The sequence below is a fragment of the Protopterus annectens genome, chromosome 3.part0, assembly GCF_019279795.1.
Source record: "Protopterus annectens isolate FY-2018-M chromosome 3.part0, PAN1.0, whole genome shotgun sequence".
NCBI classification, from domain to species: Eukaryota; Metazoa; Chordata; order Ceratodontiformes; family Protopteridae; genus Protopterus; species Protopterus annectens.
Genome location: NC_056731.1, coordinates 1133087129 through 1133109159, shown reverse-complemented (window position 1 = coordinate 1133109159; position 22031 = coordinate 1133087129). Strand labels below are relative to the sequence as shown.

Sequence of the window (22031 nt, the reverse complement as noted above, 5' to 3'; positions counted from 1 at the left end):
ACCGTTAACATCGAATGTAAGTCTATGTAGCAATCAAGAACTTCCACCTGTAACCGAGGAAGTAGACTTAAGTGATGAGAATATACATCAGGAACCTACTATTATCACCAATTCATTGGGTGATTTTAAAGTGTATAATTTTTCAAATGTTGATATATCTATGGAAATGGCTGACTTAATGGCTAAAGGCTTAACTTACGTTCCACACCATCATATCGATTTGGTTAAAGCCTTAATCGATGTTAAAACTTTCACGCGGAAACTCAACTTTAGGTTAATGATGGGAGGGGGAGCATACTTAGGTGACACTAACCAGTTATACATCCCTAGTACTTTTAATCCCCCTCTTCATCCTCTTTTAGCTATGTTTGAATTAATGTGTGAACTTGACATCAGGAGGCATATAAAGAATCGTACTAACACCATCCCACATAGTAACATGGAAGAAATAGAAAATATTCGGATTCTTCACATGAATAACTTGCGTATATGTAAACCAGACAAGGGTGGGGGAGTTGTGATTTTCGATAACAGTGATTATTTTAATCGTATGACATCAGTTTTAGACACTTCTGCTTATGCTTTGAGCTCTAAGAATGAAATTAATAAAGCTTACAAAACGATCAAAGACCACTTAGAAGAGATGTACGTAGAAGGGAGGATAAATCAAGATCAGTACAACTATATGATCACGTTACACCCTAGGATACCGTACTTATTCGGAATACCGAAAATACACAAGAACATTAATGATCCCCCCATGCGTCCACTTATTGATAGTCGTGGATCACCAACCTACGTTTGTGCTAAAGTAGTGGATCACATTCTACGGAAGTACATCCCTTTCGAGTCTCAGATCTGCAAAGATTCGTGGACTTTCCTTTCCCAAATTAATGAATTAAGATTTGAACAGCATCACAACCTCCTTACAGTTGATGTCAAAGATCTATACACCTGTATCCCCCAGGAAACAGCTATTGAATGGGTTTGTGACAGGTTAAGAGCTAGAGGAGGCAATAGCTATGACATCTCATTGGTAGCAGAACTACTTGATTTAACATTACCAAGGAACTTTTTCATGTTTGGTGACAACTATTACTTGCAGACGGTTGGTGTTGGGATGGGCTCACCATATGGAGCTAGTGTGGCCAATTTAGTCATGGCCCAGTGGGAACATCTATTTATTCTCAACAATCCATCTTTTTCTGACCAGTTAGTTTACTATACTCGTTACTTGGATGATATTTTCATCCTTTTCAATGGGAGTGAAGCACATGCTATTTCATTTATTGATTTTTTGAACAATTCCACAGAGTTTTTAGCATTTACTTCAACTTTCAGTAGTAACGAGATAGCTTATCTTGACATTCTTCTAACCAAAGATGAGAACATGTCTTGTTTTACATCCAAGATATATAGGAAACCGTTATACTCTAACACTTTACTACATTTCACAAGTTGTCACCCTCACACACAAAAGCGTGCAGTAGTGAAAGGGCAGCTTGTTAGAGCAGCGAGAATTATTAGTAAAGACGAAGAGTTCTTTGTGGAATGTAACACACTTAAATTAATGTTTTTAAGTAGAGGATACCCCAACTGTTTAGTTGAAGAACTTATAGATGAGATCACTACAAAAAGGAACAGCAATTTTTATGTGCCACTACTTCAAGTGAGAGAAAGGGAGAGTATGTTGCCACTTTTAAGCCCAGCAGGGGTTCAGATCCACGTGGATTCTAGAAGAGTAGACACGATGGACATTCCTAGATTTATTACTACGTTTGCAGTAGATAGTACCATATTGTGGTCCATCATTCAGAAAAATTGGCAGTTATTTGCAGTAGACTCGACAGTATCAACCAAGTTAGGCACTACACCTTTAGTGGCTTACAAAAAAGGTAGGAACCTTAAATCTTGGTTCGAGATGAAACATCTGTTAGATAGAACTCCAGGGATGTTTAGATGTCACAACTGTAACTACTGTCAATTCATAATGGAATCCAACAGATTTCACATCAATAAGGGTGAATTTAAACTTAAACATAGATTCACATGTAACTCAAAGATGATAGTATATGTAGCCCAATGCCAAAATTGCAGTGCCCACTATGTAGGGAAAACTTAACGTAAGTTTAAAGAAAGAATTTACGAACATCAGTATGCCATTAGGAAGTGTAAGCTTACAAATGCATTGGCTAAACACGTTTCAGAGTATCCTAATCATCAATTTAAATTTATTGGCATTGATCAAGTTTTCAACGATATTAGAGGGGGTCCTGCTTCATTAAAATTACTAGTTCTAGAACTTTATTGGCAAATCAGGTTGGCATCCTATCATCCCCCTGGTTTAAATGAAGCATGCTCTATTGGTTGCCTTCTCAGTATGTTAAGTTTAAAGAGATAGATTTTCTAATGTTACATGAACATTCAATTTAATGTTTTAAAAAATACATTCGAGTTCTTCATAGTTGTATTAATTTGAAATCTATTTATTTACACAACAAAATTGTTTATATACATGAAAATGAAGTATTACAATTTAATGAATAGTGGGTTATACATATATATTCAATTTATATCTGTTTTTGGTTTTCTCACATTAAGAGCATTTTCCGTTTTCTAATTTGTTTCATTGTTATATGGTTATGATTTTAACAAGTAAATATGGAGACAGTATTATAAGATGTATTTGGTTACATGTTTATTCTATCTAACTTGTGTAAATTGTTTTATAATATAATGTAGAGTTCTATATTGGTATTTTTAGCTACTGCGTTTTTAAAAATGAGTAATGACTATTGAATTAGGTAATTAATCAATTATGTTTTTTGTATAAATTGGTAGGAATGGAATATGAGTTTATTCTGAAGAAGTTTGCCTACAGTAGCAAACGAAAAGCGCTTAAATAAAACTCAGTTCTGGATTACTAGTTGCTCTGAATTTGTCGTTTTGTTTGCTGTCTGGTATGATCTAAGCACTGTATTTGGTGTTCCAGCAGTTTGTGGAGTACTCCGAGGCTTGGTTCATTTGATTTTCTACAGGAGGAATTCAAATATACCCATACCTGGACGACTGCTTTATTTAAGCAGAAAGCAAGGACATTCTTTTAAAGCATCTGGCATTTGTCAAACACGTTCTAAGTTGCTTAGGGTACACAGTAAACAAAAAGAAATCAAAACTAGTGCCCTCACAAAACATAATATTCCTGGGTGGCAGCTTGAATACAACGGCCCAGATGGCTTATCTCACGCCAGACAAGCAACAACAGCTGACTCAATACTTCAAAATAATGGCAACAAAGACCCAACTCCCTGCAAGAAAAAATCTGCAGGCCTTGGGATTCATGGCATCTTGCATACTATTAATACCATTTGCAAAACTGCATATGAGGAAATTACAATGGTACCTGAAAAGCGTATCGACTCAGCACAGCCACAGCTTAGAAACAATGATACCACTCATTCCCTGCCTTCAACAGGAGTTTCTATGGTGGGCACAGGCATGTCACCTCAACAAGGGCCAGCCTTTCACCTTACCCAGAGCCAGGCAAACTTTAACAACAGATGCATCGGACTATGCCTGGAGAGCACACATGGCAGGACAGTGCATTCAGGGCAAATGGACTACAGATCAAAGGCATCTGCATATCAATCAAAAAGAAATGCTAGCAGTACAGAATGCCCTAACATCCTTCAAGGACCTCTTACACCCAGGACAACTAATCAACTAATAATAAAGACGGAAAATACCACAGTAATGTGGTACATAAACAAGCAAGGGGGCACACATTCCTACCCCCTATGCAGGCAAGCAATGACCTTGGGGAACACAACACTGTCTTACCAAGTTCAACTACAAGCACAATTCCTGCCAGGAAAGAAAAACACATTGGCAGATGACCTAAGCAGAAACATCATGGATCCCCATGAGTGGAAACTAGATCCACAAGTATTTGCAATGATAACTCAGAAATGGGGACGCCCAGACATAGATCTGTTTGCAACCCCCAAAACTACCAACTTCAAAAATTTTGCACAAGGACATTCCACCCACAAGCTTGGAAAGTGGACGCCCTCTCATTCAGTTGGAAAACATTAACAGTGTATGCCTTTCCTCCGCTGCCTCTTCTAGCAAAGGTTCTGCTGAAAGTCAGATTAGAGAGGCCACAAATGATACTCATTGCTCCAGACTGGCCACGCCAGCACTGGTATCCAATTCTAAGGAACATAGCCCACGGCCCACCATGGATTTTACCACAAATTCCTCACCTGCTCACCCAGCAAGACAATCAGATTCTACACAGCCAGCTTAAGACTTTAAACCTGGCTGCATGGCAAATTACCTAAACAACCAGCCAACACCTCTATCCAAAGCTGTTATGGATGTCATTCTGGAGGCCAGGAGGCCTAGCACCAGGAAAACCTATTCAGACAAATGGAAAAGATTTTGCGCCTGGAACCAGGCTAAAGGCCAAAATCCCCTTGATCCAAACATTCCTCAGATTCTACAATATTTAACTGAGATGTTGCACAAAGGACTTTCCTTTTCATCTATTAAGATCCACGCCTCAGCAATTTCAGCCCATTACAACACAGATCCTCCTTTATTTTCACATCCACTCCTAAGACAGTTCCTCAGAGGAGCTAAGAACATAAGACCACCAAGGAGAGCACCAACACCTACTTGGGATCTCAACTTAGTTCTGGAAAAGCTTACACTGCCGCCTTTTGAACCAGCTTTTTCAGCTGATTTAAAATTTCTTTCATGGAAAACTGCCCTGCTGCTAGCAATAACTTCAGCTAGAAGAATCTCAGAACTACAGGCACTAATGGCAGTGGAGCCTTTTCCCATTTTTCATCAAGACAGAGTCTCTCTATGAACTAAATCTTCCTTTATGCCAAAGGTGGTATCCAGTGTGGCCCTAAACCGAACCATTCATTTGCCCACCTTTTTCCAAATCCCCAGAACAAAGGCGAAAGACTCCTGCACTCTTTGGACATTCACAGGCAATTACGTTACTACTTGGATAAAACTAAGGCTTTCAGAAAATCTGACCAGCTCTTTGTAGCCTATGCTGCCAGGATCACAAGGAAAAGCTATCTCAAAACAGACCATTTTAAAATGGATAGGACATTGCATACGTTTCTGCTACACGCATCATGGGAAACCGGTACCTGCTAGCATTAGGTCCCACTCCACCAGGGCTACAGCTACATCAGCAGCCTTTCTTGGGGGGGTGCCAACCAAGGATATTCTGGAAGCTGCAACTTGGAGTTCAGTGCACACCTTCACCAAACACTATCACTTGCCTCTATATTCTAAGACTAGAGCTGGTTTTGCCACTGCAGTTTTGCACGGCCTACTAGCTTCTTCTAATCCTGTTTAACTCCATCACCCATCCATAGCTTTGGGATTCAACCCAAGTGTGATGACTGCAGCAGGGTAACACGATGAACATAGTACAGTTTTGTACATACCATAAATGTAGATGTTCGAGTGTTCACCCTGCTGCAGTCCAGGTTACCCTCCCTCCATCCCCTCTGAACTAACTAGACTTATCTGTACCTTTCTATCCTATACAACCTCTGTGGTGTATTTGTTTGTGACTGAAGGTATTGTTTTATTTTTATATGTATATTTTGATATAGCAATATGTATTGCTTACCTATTGGAGGCACCTGACATCTGGGGCAAGAAAAACTGAAGAAAATGGCGTTGGATGCCTCTTATATACCCCTGGCGCACTGACGTCAGGGAAGAAGTGACAGCAACCGATGCCGGACTAAGACTTTGGAACTCTGGCCGACTGCGGGACTGCCTGATGGCAGGATAACCCAAGTGTGATGACTGCAGCAGGGTGAACACTAGAACATCTACATTTATGGTAGGTACAAATCTGTACTATCTTCCACAACACAGACTGTTGGCCATCCACCCAGTCCTGGATGTTGTGGAGGATGTTTTCCTTGAATCCAGCTTGACTCCTAATGCCCTTCCTCCTGCTCCCAGAAAACCTGACAGGTACTATAGAGTCCCTGACTCACACAAATATCTTTTTAAAAATCCTACAGCTAACCCTGAGGTAATTTCTCAAGGGCCAAAATGGATTAAAGCTACCTCTACTAAGAATCCCACCCCCCCAGAGAGGGATTCCCAAGCATTAGACAGATGGGGTAAAAAAGTATACACCTCTTGCTATCAGGGCACTAAACTGTCAGTTCCATATGCTGAAATTTCAGCAACATACCTTCAGCTCCTTAAACAAAAAATGGCTTCCTTTCCTGCTTGGGCAGAATCTAAATATTTACAAGAGTTAATCCATTCTGTAAGTCAAGTAACAAAACACACTTTGCACTGTGCTTTTCACACCCTAAACGCTTCTTGTAGGGCAGCAGTCACTGGATTTGAAATTAGAAGGCATGCATGGCTTAAGGAACAGCTCCTGACAGACCATGTCATATTTAAATTGTTGGATGGCCCCTTGCACAAAGATAACTTATTTGGCACTAAGGCAGAAGAGGTCTTAAAAAAGATGGAAGAAAAAACAAAATATGTGCAAACAGTTAAGTATTTCTTGCTGGACCAGCCCCCTAGGTTCAGCAGGCATTGTCCCTCCAAACACTGATCCTTTCCTACTCCCAGTAAACCAGCCCTGCCTAGGCCCCGTGGAAGCATACCCACCCCCAGACAGCAGCCCCAGGGAATCCAGAGATCTAAGCAGTGGACTACCCTCACTTCGAAACCAGAGAGTTCTAAGCCACCCCCTTATGGTAAGAACTCACAATGACTCACCTCCTCCACCCCCCTCCCTCTGCCCACCTTCACTTACCCTTAGGTGGAAAACTCTCCTTTCACTCAAGCACTTAGGCCACCATTACCAAGGACCACTGGGTTCTGAACATTGTGTCTCAGGGATACAAATTTTCCTTCCACACCCTTTCAACCCCAAAAGGGTTCCCAGACCTACCAGCAAATCAGTGGGCAGAGGAACAAAAGCAAATCCTTTCCCTGCTCTCTATGGCCCTCAGTAGAGCACATTCCTGCCGATAGGCCAAGGTTTCTACTCCAGACTTTTTCTGGTGCTCAGAAAAGAGGGCACCTGGTGCCCCATTCTCTGTCTATCCATTTTAAACACCTTTCTGGTGATCCCAAAATTCAAAAATTCAAAATGCTCACCCTCCAGCAGCTGCTACCCATGCTGTCCAAGGACGCTTGGTTAGCCACCCTAGATCTAAAAGAGGCCTACCTCCACATTCCTATCAGGGAATCATGCAAGAAATATCTCCACTTCAGGGCAGGACCTCAACACTTTCAGTTCTCTGCGCTTCCCTTTGGTTTATCTACTGCTCCCAGAGTTTTCACAAAATGTCTGGCTCCAGCCATTGCCTTTTGCAGACAAAGAAATGTTCAGATTTGCCCATACTTAGACAAATGCCTTATTCAGGCAGACAGCCAGGAAAAGCTGCTCAAGCACCTGGCCTTTGTAAAGACCCTACTTACCTCCCCTAGGGTACACTGTCAATGAAAAGAAATCCAAACAGGTGCCCACCCAAAGGATAATCTTCCTGGGAGCAAGTCTGGAGACAGCATCCCAGATGGCATGCCTTACTCCAGAGAAACAAATTTTCCTGACAGCCTACTTCTCTCAACTAGCCACCAGGCCCCAGCTAACTGCAAGGAAGATCCTGCAAGCTCTGGGGTTCATGGCATCTTGCATACTCCTCATTCCATATGCCAGACTGCATATGAGGAAACTTTAGTGGTACCTAAAGTGCCTTTGGTGCCAACACTCTCGAGAGCTTGAAACTCTTCTACCTATAATTCCTTGCCTCAGAAAAGATTTCCTTTGGTGGGCAACAGGATGCTCCCACAACAAGGAAATGCCTTTCTCCCCACCCCCTCACTGCCCAGACCCTCACCACAAACGCATCAGACTATGCTTGGGGTGCGCACATGGATGGCAGGTTGATACAGGGACAATGGAGCCCACAGCAAATCCCTCTGCACTTCAGTCAAAAAGTGATGATGGCTGTGCAGCACGCCTTGTTAGCTTTCAAACCCCTTCTCTGTCCAGGGGCTCTCCTGATCAAAACAGACAACACCACTGTGGTGTGGTACATCAACAAGCAGGGAGGGACTCAGTCCTACCCTCTATGCAGGCTGGCCATGACCCTTTGGCACACAGCCTTTGCCATGAAACTACACCTGTTAGCACAATTCCTGCCAGGCTCTCTCAACTCTCTGGCAGACCAATTAATCAGTAGTCTTCTGGACCCACATGAGTGGCAACTCAACAGAAGTACCTTCACCCTAATAACTCAGAAATGGGGAACCCAAGGTTGATCTCTTTGCCTCCCACACCAACCATCAGCTCAGCAAATTCTGCACCAGGGAGCATCACTGCATGGCTTGGAAAGTGGATGCCCTGTCCTTCCCCTGGATCAATCTGTCGGTCTATGCCTTTCCTCCCCTACCTCTCATCCCCAGGGTACTGCTCAAAATAAGGGAGGGAAACCCAAGGACCATTCTTATAGCTCCAGACTGGCCCCGGCAGCACTGGTACCCCTTGCTGCACAGCCTGCCACTGCTACCCCCATGGCATCTTCCTCAGATTCCAAACCTCCTGACCCAGAGGGAAGGAGAATTCATGCATCCCAAATTGCAGACACTCATTTTGGCTGCTTGGCTTATTCCCTAAACCTGAAACAATCTGCCAATCTCAGTAAACAGGCTCTGGATGTTATCTGTGAGGCCAGACGCCCTAGCACCAGAAAGTCTTATGCTGATAAATGGAAAAGGTTCTGCACCTGGATCCAGGCTAAAGAGCTAGTATGGCACAGCCCTCCATCCCTCTCATCCTGGATTACTTAGCTGAACTACTACACAGTGGTCTCTCTTTTTCCTCTACAAAAAATCATGCCTCTGTTATTTCTGCTCATTTTCCCACTGAGCAGCCCCTTTTCTCACACCCTCTGATCAGACAGTTCCTAAGAGGGGCTAGCAACTTGAGGCCACCCAGAAGGACCCCAACACCAGCTTGGGACCTTAACTTCATACTGGAAAAGCTCACCCTGCCCCTTTCGAACCAGCTTCTTCTGCAGAGCTAAAATTTCTCTCCTGGAAAACAGCATTCTTTCTGGCCATAACTTCAGCCAGAAGAGTCTCTGAGCTGCAAGCACTCATGGCTGTGGAACCCTTCATCAACTTCCATGCAGACAGGGTATCCCTCAGAACTAACCCATCCTTCATTCCCAAGGTGGTGTCCAGTGTGGCTCTCAACCAAACCATTCTTTGCCCACCTTTTTTCCTAACCCCCAGAACAAGGGGGAAAGGATTATTCACTCTCTAGATGTGCACAGATAGCTCAGATTCTATCTAGACAGGAATAAATCCTTCAGAAAGTCTGATCAATTGCTGGTTAGCTTTGCTACAGGGGCAGAAGGCAAAGCCATCTCCAAATGGATAGCACACTGCATCCATTTCTGCTGCAAACAGCATGGAAAGCCTCCCCCCAAGGGGGCCAGGACACACTCCACCAGAGCAGCCTCCACCTCTGCAGTTTTCCTCAGATGAGTCCCCACCAAGGACATCCTGGAGGCTGCCACCTGGACTTCTGTTCACACTTTTACTAAGCATTACCACCTGCCTCTCTTCTCCAAATCCAGGGCAGGGTTTGCCTCTGCAGTCTTACAGGGCATCCTAACCAGCCCCTAGTTTCATTGACTGCCTCCACCCTTTTCCTCAGTTTTGGGAATCAACCCAAATGTGATAATTGCAACAGGGAAACACGAAGAACAGAGTATAGTTGTGTACACTTACTATAAATGTAGATGTTAGAGTGCATTCACTGTTGCAGTCCTGGTTTCCCTCCCTCCATCCCCCTTCTTCTCTTTCTATTTTTATTACCTTTCTAACTTGTTGTTCTCCTTGCTTTACAAGGGACATATTGGTATTTATTTTCCACTGATGGGGTTTCTTCCACCAGAGCCTGGCCTCCTACTTGGGGGCTCCTGACAGGTTAGGGCAAGAAAAACTGATGTAATGGCGTCGGCTGCCTTACTTTATACTACTGACGACCTGACGTCAGTCCTCAAGCGACACAAACTGGCACTGAAATACTAAGTCTCTGGTATTCGGGCCGGCCGAGGGCTACCCTGGCAGGGATAACCCAAATGTGATGACTGCAACAGTGAATATACTCGAACATCTACATTTATGGTAAGTGTACACAACTGTATTTTTCTTTCCTCCAAACTTCCATAGGGATAACATCTGTTCCTGGAGACTTTCCTGAAGTTTGATTATACATCACCATTTTTATCTGATCTCCTTCCATCTTAACTGTTAGTTGTTGAGCCTCATCTTCCTCTAATTAAAGTCTTCCGTAAATATTTCCATTTCTACTTGTTCTTTATTTTATAAAAGTTGCATAGAATTTTTGAAATATCTCTAATAATACTGCTACAGGATCTCTGGTTATTTTTCTTGTTATGTGCTTTCTTAAGTTTTGTTACAACCCTTTCTTCTTTCTGTTGCCTAAATCATTGTATTAAAGTTTTTCTGCTCTAGAGTTGCTATAGAAAATAGTTGTTTAACAGTAATCTTTCTAAACTTGTGTGTTATCCAGATATTCCCTTATTTTCTCTTTAACACTCTGAATTTGTATCTGTTTTTGTTCTGAGATTCCCCTTGTTACTCAATATTTTAACCTTTGTCAACTCCTCTAAGTAAATCCTATTACTTCTTAATCATATTTCTTTTGTTTTATTGCTACCCTCTTTTTAAACTCCCATTTCAGACTCTTTAGCTATAACTTCTGAAGATATTCCTGTCTTCCCTAATAACTCTCTCCACTACGCACTCCTTAAATTCCTCTTTTTTTAACAGGTAGATGGGAAAGCAAGTTTTATTTTTACTTCAATACCCTGCATTTTTATCTTGTTTTTATTGAAATAGTTATTGGATGTGTCAAGGCTTTCAGTCAGATGTTGTTGCTGTGAAATATAATTTCTGTCCAGTCTAGCCCTGTAATATGTAAATTCTCACTGAGTTCCTACTATTGAATTCACACCTTCCATAGCAAATATTTTTCATGTCTTCAGAAATCCACCCTCTTCTGTTATATTTTCCTTTCCCTTCTAGATCCCCCTGATACATCCTCACTATTTCAAATCAAGTTCCAGTCCCCCCCTGTAAGCAATATTCCTTGATGAAAGCTGATTATTTCTCCAAAATTTTCTTAAGCTCCATTGTAGCCATTTTTGCTGGAATATAAATTCATGCCAGTATAATTCTTGTCCTTTGTCAGTAGCCCCTTACTACCATAAATCTACCACTATTGTTTTTTTCCCGCTTCTATCACTATTGGAGCTCCTGTAGCTATTAGTATATTTACTCGTCCTTTCCTTTATTCCCTGTATTCTTCTGAATATCCATTCTGAAATCCTTTCTTTTTCAAATTCGCATGCTCATTTCTTTCCAAATGTGTCTCCTGCAGCATTGCTATTTGCACTCTGCATTTCTTAATATAATTCAATACTCTTTCCCTTTTGTCTACACCTGTAAGGTAATTTATGTTCCATGATAATCTGGATAGCATAGCAATTATGATAAAAGCTTTTTCCCCCCACCTGTTATACATGTCAGTTTTTTAATATATATTTCTACCTTTCATGTTACATGCACATAGTAATATTTTTAGTAAGCTAATGTTTTATACAGTTGTTTCTTCTCTTCTCCATTTGAACCTATGTTTCATTTTTCAAGACTTTTTGTTTTAATGAAAACCTTTAATCAAAAAACTAAATACATTTTCAAAACACCCCAACCCTGTTAATTTAAAACAAACATGCAAAATTGTGTACAGCTTCAAAAATTGAAGTTTACCCCTCCAGATCGTAATAATTGTGCCAAATCAACAGCTGCACCCACAGGCATTACCTAACCTAAAATTAAGGTTACCCATGCTAAGGTGCATGCTACAGCCACTGTTCCCTCATACATTGATTACAGTCTGTTCTTTTCTTGTCTTTATTCCCCTCCCAGATGTGAAAAAAAAGCTTATGTACTTTCAGAAAAATAATGTTTAGCACTAAGAAAAAGTGCAATGGCTATCTTTAAATGAAACTAAATTGTACACTCTTATTAAATGCATTAAAGTAATAAAAAACAACAGTACCACCACTTGTTCGCGATTATTTCTCCCGAAGCAAAACTGCACAAGTAGTAATAAAACACAAAAAGGGAGAAAATATAGGCAGATGTCAATACTTAGCATAAGTTGTTCAGCCAACAACAGAGCGACTCGCTTTCCAGCTAGTAACCACTTCAAGGATACGCTTTTCAGCAAACAAAACAATTTAGTGTTTCTATTACCAGTCGACAACGCTTTTCAGTTAACCACTTGTTCAGAAATATACTTTACAGCAAACAGACAGTTCAATGTCTCTGTTACCAGTTGACAACATAACAGAAGAGCCCTTCGACACAATTATTCCATTACGTTAGAGTCGGTTCTTACTTCTCTTAGTCCACTAATATTTCCAGGGTCTATTACTTCAAATAATAAAGCCAAGGAGACACGATAAGGGCTTTATTTAAAACACATAAAATAGGCTAGCGCTTTCACCCGTAGGCTTCCTCAGGCCACTGACTCTTACAATTTGCAGTACCTTTTTATACACACATTTATTAGCAATTAGCCTATAATTTGATTAATAAGCAGTCATTTAATTAAAGAGATATAACCATCACAGTCTTTCAACACCATAAACAGTCTTAAGTCTGCTAGAGAGAGAGAGTATTAAGTCTGCTAGAGAGGCAGCAATCTCTTATTCACTTTTCGTAATTTCAGACTTTATTTTAGACTAAACTGCTTGCCATTGTACCTTTACATTTTGCATTTCCCTCAGCAAATAATACTCAGAACTCTGAAGATTAATTGCTTGGACTTCAGACATCTCATCACCATATAAAAGCCACCAGTGAATCGTAAATTTCACTTAGAACAGAATGTACAGCTACTATGCAGCAAACTTCTTGACTCCTACTAAACATTTGTTAATGGGGAAAAAAAACAACTAATATCTTTGCAGATGGAAAACGCTTGGCATGTTTCATGACTTTCATCATTTTGTCTTACTTTTCAAACTAAAAAAAATGTTGTTTCTAGATTAAGCTAAAGGCATTCATCTTGACATTCACACATAAAAAATAAGAGAAAATATCTTAGTTCTTCATATAATGTAATCAGTGCACTTTTACACCCCCACCCCCACCCCCACCCCAGTCGTGCAAGACCACAACATATTAACATTAAGCTTGTTTTTGTCCGGCATTTCTTCTCATTGTACTGTAAAGCCTATACTTCTTACAACTAAAAAAGTAAACACTGGCAGCAGTCATTGAAAAGACACCCCCACATTTAAAATACCCCTAACTGCACACTACTCAAAACTGCTTTGCTATATATAGCACACTGTGTTTATGTCATGAAATTGTTTATACAAATACTAATAAGAACAAAGATTGTTTTACTTAACAGTTACTTTTTTCCCTTTTAGTGCCCTTCTAAACATTAGTGACATATGGTGGGGTATTTGCTTGCTTAACAATCCACCTACAAATTTAACAAAGTCAACAAAAGTCTAGTTTTTCTCAGCTAATTTTTTCCGAAAACTGTATTTCATAGATGTGAGTGATGCTTTATAGTCTAACTTTTATTCATTAATTTTATTGTTACTGGTCTTCCTGTTCTTCTTCATTTCCCAGCAGCCAGCTCCAATTCAAGTCCAAGGTGCTTCTGATTCTTCTAACTATTTCCTGTGTTTTTTTTGTGTATCTCAAGCATTTTCCTTTGGAACATTGAAAAATATTTCACCAGCAAAGTCTCAGTATGAGCTTTATTGTGTGAAGAATGAAAAGCAGATTCTTCTGTTTGCTGTCTCACTTTTTGTTGGATAAACTTTTTTTATTTTGTCTTTAGCCTGTTTTGTATCAAAAAATCTCTTTGATTCTCCAATAAAACATATTCTAAAGACAGCTAGATACAGCATCGTGACTCACACCTCCCTCTCGACATTCCCTGATCACTGGGATAAGTTTGCTTCTCTTCTGCCTGGTGTAAAGTGAGTAATCATTTTCCACAAACACTCTGCTGTTTCTAAGATTTAATATTTTTCCTTTCTTCCATAGTTTTGTCACAAACAATTTTTTTTTCCGCTGGTATGATTGCGTCTTTGGTAATACAGTTCTTGGCTGCTTTTTCATGGCTAGATTTGAAGCATACACTTGATGTGCCTTTTCAGTTATCAAATTCTGATGTGAAATACCAGTCTATTTGCTTATTTGTTCTTTCATAAAATTAATACAGCCTGATGTCCTGACTGAAATCACCATTTCAGTATTCTTAGAGCATGGGTTATCATCACCTCTGTCATCCAGCCAGCGTACCAAAGCTTTACCTTCCCAAGACTGTACATCCAGCATGTGACCTCAGTTCACAAGCATGGCGTAAATAGGTGAATGTACAAGTGTAATTCTTCAGACTGTCTATAAGCCTTCCTGAACACAGCTTGTTTATTCATCAGACTGATTTTCGTTTGGTAGTTAAATACTGTTGCTTCAAATACTCAGATAAGTGCCCTTTTGAAAAATTTTCCTTTATGTTTATTTACTGTTTTTTTCTTACTAGTATTAAATGTCAGATAGGAGGGTTAAGTGCAAGTGCAGTAGCCAAATCCCATATAGAGACTTGCACACTTATTGTCCTTTTTACTTAGGAGTGGAACACAACTACAGAGTTTGTTCCATCTACCAATTCTTTGTTCTTAAGACCTTGTGATCCTGTTTGTCTTCTCTTAACACTTTCCTTGGGACTCAACATCCCAGACACTTGGCCCACTCCAAGATGATGGATTCTGCTTCCCTGGGCGTACCTCCCCCCACCTAATATAAAACTTAAAAGGCCTAGGTCCGAGGCTCGGTCATCCCTTTCTAACTCTGGTGTACCTGCTGTGGTTTCAGAACCATTATGTCTGAGCCCTTCACAGATGCCCTCTACCAAGACCCTGCTGGAAGCTGGTATAATGTCAGGGGCCTTGATGGCTGAGGAATCTGCAGACAGAAGTGAACTATGAATCATCATCTTATGAGAGGGACCAGAGAGCGTCCTTCAAATCCTGGTTAGGGAAGATATCCCAAGCAAACTAATTGCGGTACGTTCAGGGTATTAAACCATCATACCTAATATAGGTGGACTTCACCAAAACAGAAGCTTCAGAAAACAAAAAAATGTTGATTCCCCACAACCTCCTCCTTCCTGTTCTAAGGAGAAGGAATGCATGGATTTCTGTCAAGGTTTCTTTAAGGCCATTTTGGCTCTGAAGCCTCCTTCTTTCTCCTGTCATCCCCTCCCCTCACCTCTCAAAAGATGGCATGGATTTATCTTCCTCTTGAAAATGAAGAGGCTTCTAATTCTGACCTACTCCTCTCAAATGCAGTCTCATGGCCAAGTCCCTTCAGATGACAAGGACTCAATTTTACTTGATTCTCCAGTAGAAATGACTTACTTTGAAGAGGCAGTATTAAATATGATGAAGCATTTGAGTGGGAGTCTAAGCAGATTTCAGAGGTGCAGTATTTAAGAACTAGGCACCCCAGCCCCTACCCCTGTACCTCCTGTTCTTGAGGCCTTTTTGGATGCTTTTTAGTCCATTTCTCTTGCCTCTGACTCTCAGCCTCAGGCTTCTAAAAGACCAGACAGATTTTATAAAGTCCTTGTTGATCTTAAGTTTCTGTTTAAAAATGCTGTAGCACACCCTTTTGGAGTTTCCGTCTCATCTGAGCCTTCTAATCGGGTCTATATTATATATTCGAAGCTTCAAAATTTTGAACCTCATATGTTTGACAACATATGAGCAAAACTTAAAACCTCAAATATATAATAAAAAAGTAAAAAAAAAAAAAAGAGCAGGGGGGGCAAGCCCCCCTGCACCCCCCAATACCCGGTACTTAAATATGCCAACTCCGAGACCACACTTCAGTGCAGAAAAGGGAAATTTTCCCATTCTGCATGTACAGAGCCGTTGACTTTCACCTTCGAACTTTTCAGAGTTCGATCATATGGTGTCGCCCATATGACATTTGAACTTTGAAATGTTCAGCAATTTAATAGGGACCCTTCTAATCTCCTTCCCAATGCCAGTGCCCTCCCTCCAGACAGGGATAGCACGGCTATGGATAGGTGGGATAAAAGGGTTATATTTTTTCTTCTTTGGCATGCAGGGCTACTAACTACCAAACCCGGATGACCAAATACTTGATATTCATTCCCAATTTTTTATATAAGGTAATTGTGGATTTGAAGGATACTGCCTCTAAACAGCAAATGTTTTCCTTACGTAGGGTACACAAGTAGCCAGACACAGCATTAAATGCAGTTATGATGCTGTAGAGTCCTTGTCCAGAGCAGCTGCTATAGGCTCTGTAATCTGCAGCTATGCATGGTTACATAGCCATCCTATTCCTGAGGACATGAAAGCAAAAATAGTCCCCTTTAGACAAGGATCTCTTTTTTGGACCCCAAGTGGCTAACCTTTTCAAAACACTTCAAGAGCAGGAGGAAACCATGAAGGAAAGCAGACAGCTTCTGTTAACCTTGGTACCAGAAGAATTCCCCAACCTAACCTATCTCTTCTGTTAGAAGGGACCGTAGGCCTTGCCAGAAACACATAAAAGCTCTCAGAAAAAGATTCCCAGAAATACCACAGAGGTAATCCTCATCTGGGAGACCTCCCATTTGGAGATTTTGTGGCTATTTTAACCTCCTTTTCCCCTCACCACCAACCCGACTCTGCTCCTCTCAAAAAGGCTGACCCAGTCTTCCTCCACCTGGGAAAAGATTACCATAGACAAAGGGTACTTTCTAGCATAAAAATGATGTCATGTCTCAGATGCAGATTGTTCCTCTAAATGGCATACCCCAACCTCCACAAAATAAGATTCACCCACTCCCACCCATTTTACAGGAACTTCGAGCACAAGGCACATTAGAGCAGTTGCCAGAAAAAAATGTGTGAAAAAGGTTTTACTTTAGACCTTTCCTAGTGCCAAGGAATGAAGGGCAGTGGAGACTCATACTGGATCTCTCCTTACTTAAATACCTTCTTAAAAATGCCAACTTTCAAAATGCTGTCCCTGCACAATCTTATATTTTTTTATTCTGCCCCAGGCATCCCTATATCTATAGGATGCATACCTCCATATACCATTCTGGACCCCTTACAAGAGATGCCTTAGGTTATGTACTGGATCGTTTCACTGTCAGTTTGCTGCTTTGTCTTTTGGGCTTTCCACAGCTCTTGCACCAGTGATCACCTTCTGACAAACCCAGAGAATTTGTATTTTTCCCTGCTTAGATTCCATATTAATCCAAAGTACTTAACCTCAAATTCTTCAGCAGCATCTCCAGTTCATCCTCTTCCTTTTATCTCAGTTGGGGTTCACCATAAACTACAAAAAAAAATATTTCCAGCAGTCATCTTAGGATCTAGTTTTTCTGGGCTGCAGGCTAGACACAAAAAGAATGCAGACCTTCTTACCTCAAGAGAAAGTACAGAGCTCTACAAACTACTTCCACAATGTTACCTCCCTCAGACAATGCTCACTAAAATCCTAAGGGCTCTGGTGTTCGTGGCAGCTACTATCCCAGTGCCCCCCCTAGCCAGGCTACATATGAGGAAAATCCAATGGTACCCAAAAACAGTTTGGTCTCCGCACTCACACCATCTAAACATAGCAATCCCCTTTTATCCTGTCTCAGGCAGAAACTTTTATAGTAGAAGGAGCAGGTGAATCTCCCATTTCAGGAAATACACACAGTTGCCTTGGACGAGGCATAGGGAGCCTGAACAGGCACCCAACTTGTTCAGGGCAGCTGGTGGCCAATGCTACTAAAAGAACACATCAACATGAAAGAAATGAGGGTCCTCATCCAAGCTCTGCAGATCTTTTCACATCTCTGGAAACCAGCTACTTTACAAGTGTTCACAGACAGCACAACAGTAATGTGGTACAGAAACACCATGAATGGACAGATCTTACCAATTATGCAGATTAACACAGAAAGCCTGGGACCTTGCCACCCAGAAAAACATGTTGCTCTCAGCTACATACATCCCATCACAGGACAATGTCCTGGCAGACTCTTTAAGCAGGTCCTTGGAGAACACTCACAAATGGACCCTGAACTGAAGGTTTAACAGGGCATCATTCACCATTGAGGGACCCCTCAGATAGACCTGTTTGCTTCAAAGACAAAGAAAGAGCTTCCACTGTTTTGCACTAGGGACCTTTGCCCCTCAGCTAGTAGGACAGATACTGTCTCTTTTCAGTGGATAGGGAAGTTCCTCTGTGTCTTTTTTTTCACTACACCTTATTCCAAGAGTTCTTCTAAAGACCCAGAAAGAAAAACAAAACTCTTGTTAGGGATTCACTTTAGGCCAAGACAGCATTAGTTCCTCTTCTTTTTCTTTTAGCTAGGGGCAGGTACTGCAAACTGCCACACCAAGCTGATTTTATCATTCAACAGAAATTGTTATTACTACAAACTACTACATCCCAATCTGTCATCCCTTAACTAAACTATGTGGGTGATAAGGTTCTGATTCCTCACAGACACTATTTTTCTGAGGATGTTATTAATCTTCTCTAAGAAGCCAGGAAACCCACCACTTAAAAGCTTCTCTAAGAAGCCAAGAAACCCACCACTTAAAAGTCTTACATAGCTAAATGAATGAGATTGTCATATTGGTGCCAAAGAAATGGACATGACCCGGACCAGTCAGAGGTACTTTCCATTCTAAAATATCTGTGTGAACTGTTACATACAAGTCTGGCCTATTCTTCCATCTAAGCCCACCTGTCGGCCATCACTTCTTGTTTTCCTTCACGCCCCCACGTATGTCCATATCTGAGGTCAAGCTATTCCTTAATGGGGTCCAGCATCTTAGACCACCTTGAAAGACCATTACCCCTATCTGAGACCTCAACTTTGTGGTGAAGCTGCTTACGTTACCTCCTTTAAGAACCAGCAGTGTCATCAAACCTCAAATTCTGTACTTGGAGGACTGCCGTCCTTCTGACCCTCACTTCAGCTAGGAGAGTTTGGAGCTTTACGCTGTCATGGCCATTCCTTCTTTTCTTGTGTAACACAAAGACAGGGTGACCCGCAGGACTAATCCTACATTTATGCCTAATGTAGTAAGTGAGCTGTCCTTCTGTCAGGCCATAAACCTGCCTACCTTTTTTCCCCCATCCACAGAATGGGAGGGGGAGTAGAATGTTACATTCTCTGGACGTTCACAGACGACTGAGATTGTATTTGTAGAAAACAAAATCCATTCAAACATCTGATCAACTGTTTGTTTCTTTCTTGGACTCTGAACTGACCCAAGCAAACCATTACAAGCTGGATCTCTAAGGCCATCTAATTTTGTTACTCTCAATATGGCAAGTCCTTACTCTCAAGCCCTTGAGCTCACGCTGCCACAACAGTAGCAGCCTCTGGAGCTTTTTACAAAGGCGTGGATGCCAGATCCATTCTGGAGGCTACCACCTGTACACACTTGTACTAAACACTACAAGATAGATGCCTTTTCAAGGTAGAGCTACTTTCACAAGGTTAGTCCTGTGTGGTCCCTTGGACAGTTCTGCTGCCTTTTTACTAACCTCCTTTACTTTCCCTTTAGCTCTGGGAATAACCCATGTGTTGGGAGTACTGCAACAGTCGTTTCAGACAGGACATAATACAGTTGTTTAAGAACTTACTGTAACAGTAGATGTCATGCTGATCACTGTTACTGTATTCCTTCCCACCCTGTTCCTCCTCTATACCTTCATCATCTCCTTTCTCCATTTTTCCTCCCTCAGTTCATATCCCATGGGAAACACCCTAGAACTGAGGGGGCTTTCTTACCACTTCTATCTCAGGTTTATATTACAAGATCGAAACTTTAGTTAATCGAATAACTAAAGATCGATCTTGTAATATCGAAACTTGAAAATCTAGAATGGCCGATTTAACCCAGTGAAACACTTCCCTTGGCTGCATAAAAAAAAAAACTTTAAACTCCAAATCAAGTGGGGGGCTTCGCCCCCACACCCCCTAACTAAATATACCAACTCTGAGATCGCTCCGAATTGGAGAAAAGGGCATAATCCACATAACGGCCAAGGGAGGTGTTTCCCTGGGTTAAATCGGCCATTCAAGATATTTAGGTTTCGATATTACAAGATCGATCTTTAGTTATTCGATTAACTAGAGTTTCAATCTTGTAATATAGACCCGCTATCTCAGGGGTCTTCAGGCCTCTGGCTTGGAGATAGTCTATGGAATTGCGCTCTTATGTCTGCCTAAGTACCCCCATGATTGCTGTGGTCACACATTGTTCGTACAATCCTGGAAAGGAAAGCTTTTGTACGGCCACATGACAGCAAAGATAAACTATGAGTTAGGAATAATGCAACAGTGATTAGTAGGACATCTACCATTATGGTAAGTTCTTATACAAATCTATTTCCATCTAGTTTCTGTGGTACAGCAGAATATGTCAGGATTTCTCTGTGCACTTAACTCTACCATTTTTGCAACAACTTTTCTTGAGAAGTCTCATACTCAGCCAGACGTATCTTCATTCAGTTCACCTGAATAGCTAGTTAAAGGTTCTTTTATTTTTTCCAGCCTTTTGTTAATTGAGTTAATACACGCCTTTAATTTTCATTTGTGTTAATCACCGCTGAATACATTTGATTTATTATTTTCCTCTAATTTTGTTGGAAGCCATCTCTTGTATCGGAGCTGAAGCTGAACAGCAGCAAGACTCTTCCCAGCCAGTGTTTTCTCTTCAGCTTTTCTTGTTGATTTTCTTTCAGGTTCTCAAATGTCTTCTTTGCTGGCATCCAGTCAGTGTACTTACTATCCAGTAAATGAATTTAACTCAAGCTGACAATATCACTGGCTTATTTCTCAGTTACTTTTTTTCATACTGTGAGAGCTGAAATTAAGCTGCTGCTCAGTGTGCAGCCATCTTGGAAGTCTCTTGATGTATCCACCTCTAATATGGACACTGCACAGCTTTGTTTATGTTTATGACTTTTTGGGGGGACAGTGATCAGTTTTGAAAAGAGTTCTTGGATTAATATCATTGGAAAGGTGTATAATGGGTATTGAGATTTCTGTATGTAGAAGAACACAGCTTTTCCAAGTAGAAAAGTAGTTGTTAACTAGTTCAGAGTTCCATACCATGGTGGTACTAGAGCCTTGCCTGTTCTCTCATAATGAGATAGTATCTGTCTGGACTAATCCTAACTTTGTACCAAGGAAAGTACATCCATTAACTTATCTCACTGCAGTAATTTGCTGGATTCCTCTCTGGAGTGCTGTAATTAAGATATTAACTGCTGCACATCTTGGATGTGCATCACTAGTTGTGTTTTCATTTGCTAAGGTCAGGCTGTGGGAGAACATTGTCATTTGTTGTCTTAATTAAAAAAAAACATGACATATTTGAAAATTACTGTGGAGAGTCTGTCTAAATAGTTGACAGACAGACTACATTGCTGTCTGGCATGTGCAACACTGAAGACTTTAGCCAGCTCAGATAAAGGTAATTCTAAAACAGCTGTGGCTTCTTCAGTAGATTTTTTTAATGCGCTGTGCCTGTTGATGACATATTTGTAATGGAAGCTTGGTTACCTAGCACATACTTCATTATTGTAAACTGAATTGATCAGGAACCTCCTTGGACAGTGCAGTTTTACATGGCTTCTGCTGTGATTATCCTTTAATTCCAGGTGTTTTTTTATCCATATGGTAAAGTAACCTGGTATTGCCATTTACTGTGTCTTCGTAGTGCACATTGCTGCATGCACATTGTTGAAGAAGATGCTATATTTGTGTATATACTTGCTGAGGTTGAAGACATTTGATATACTACTCCTGCAGTGAGTAGGCCTTCCCATTCTCCTTTTATAAG

At 41.0% G+C, this 22031-nt stretch overlaps 1 protein-coding gene across 1 annotated transcript in view; it reads left to right on the top strand.

Moving 5' to 3' along the window:
• CABLES1 (Cdk5 and Abl enzyme substrate 1) overlaps positions 1 to 22031 on the top strand; it is a 1875674-nt gene that overhangs the window by 1038472 nt on the left and 815171 nt on the right. The gene's annotated exons all lie outside the window — the stretch shown is intronic.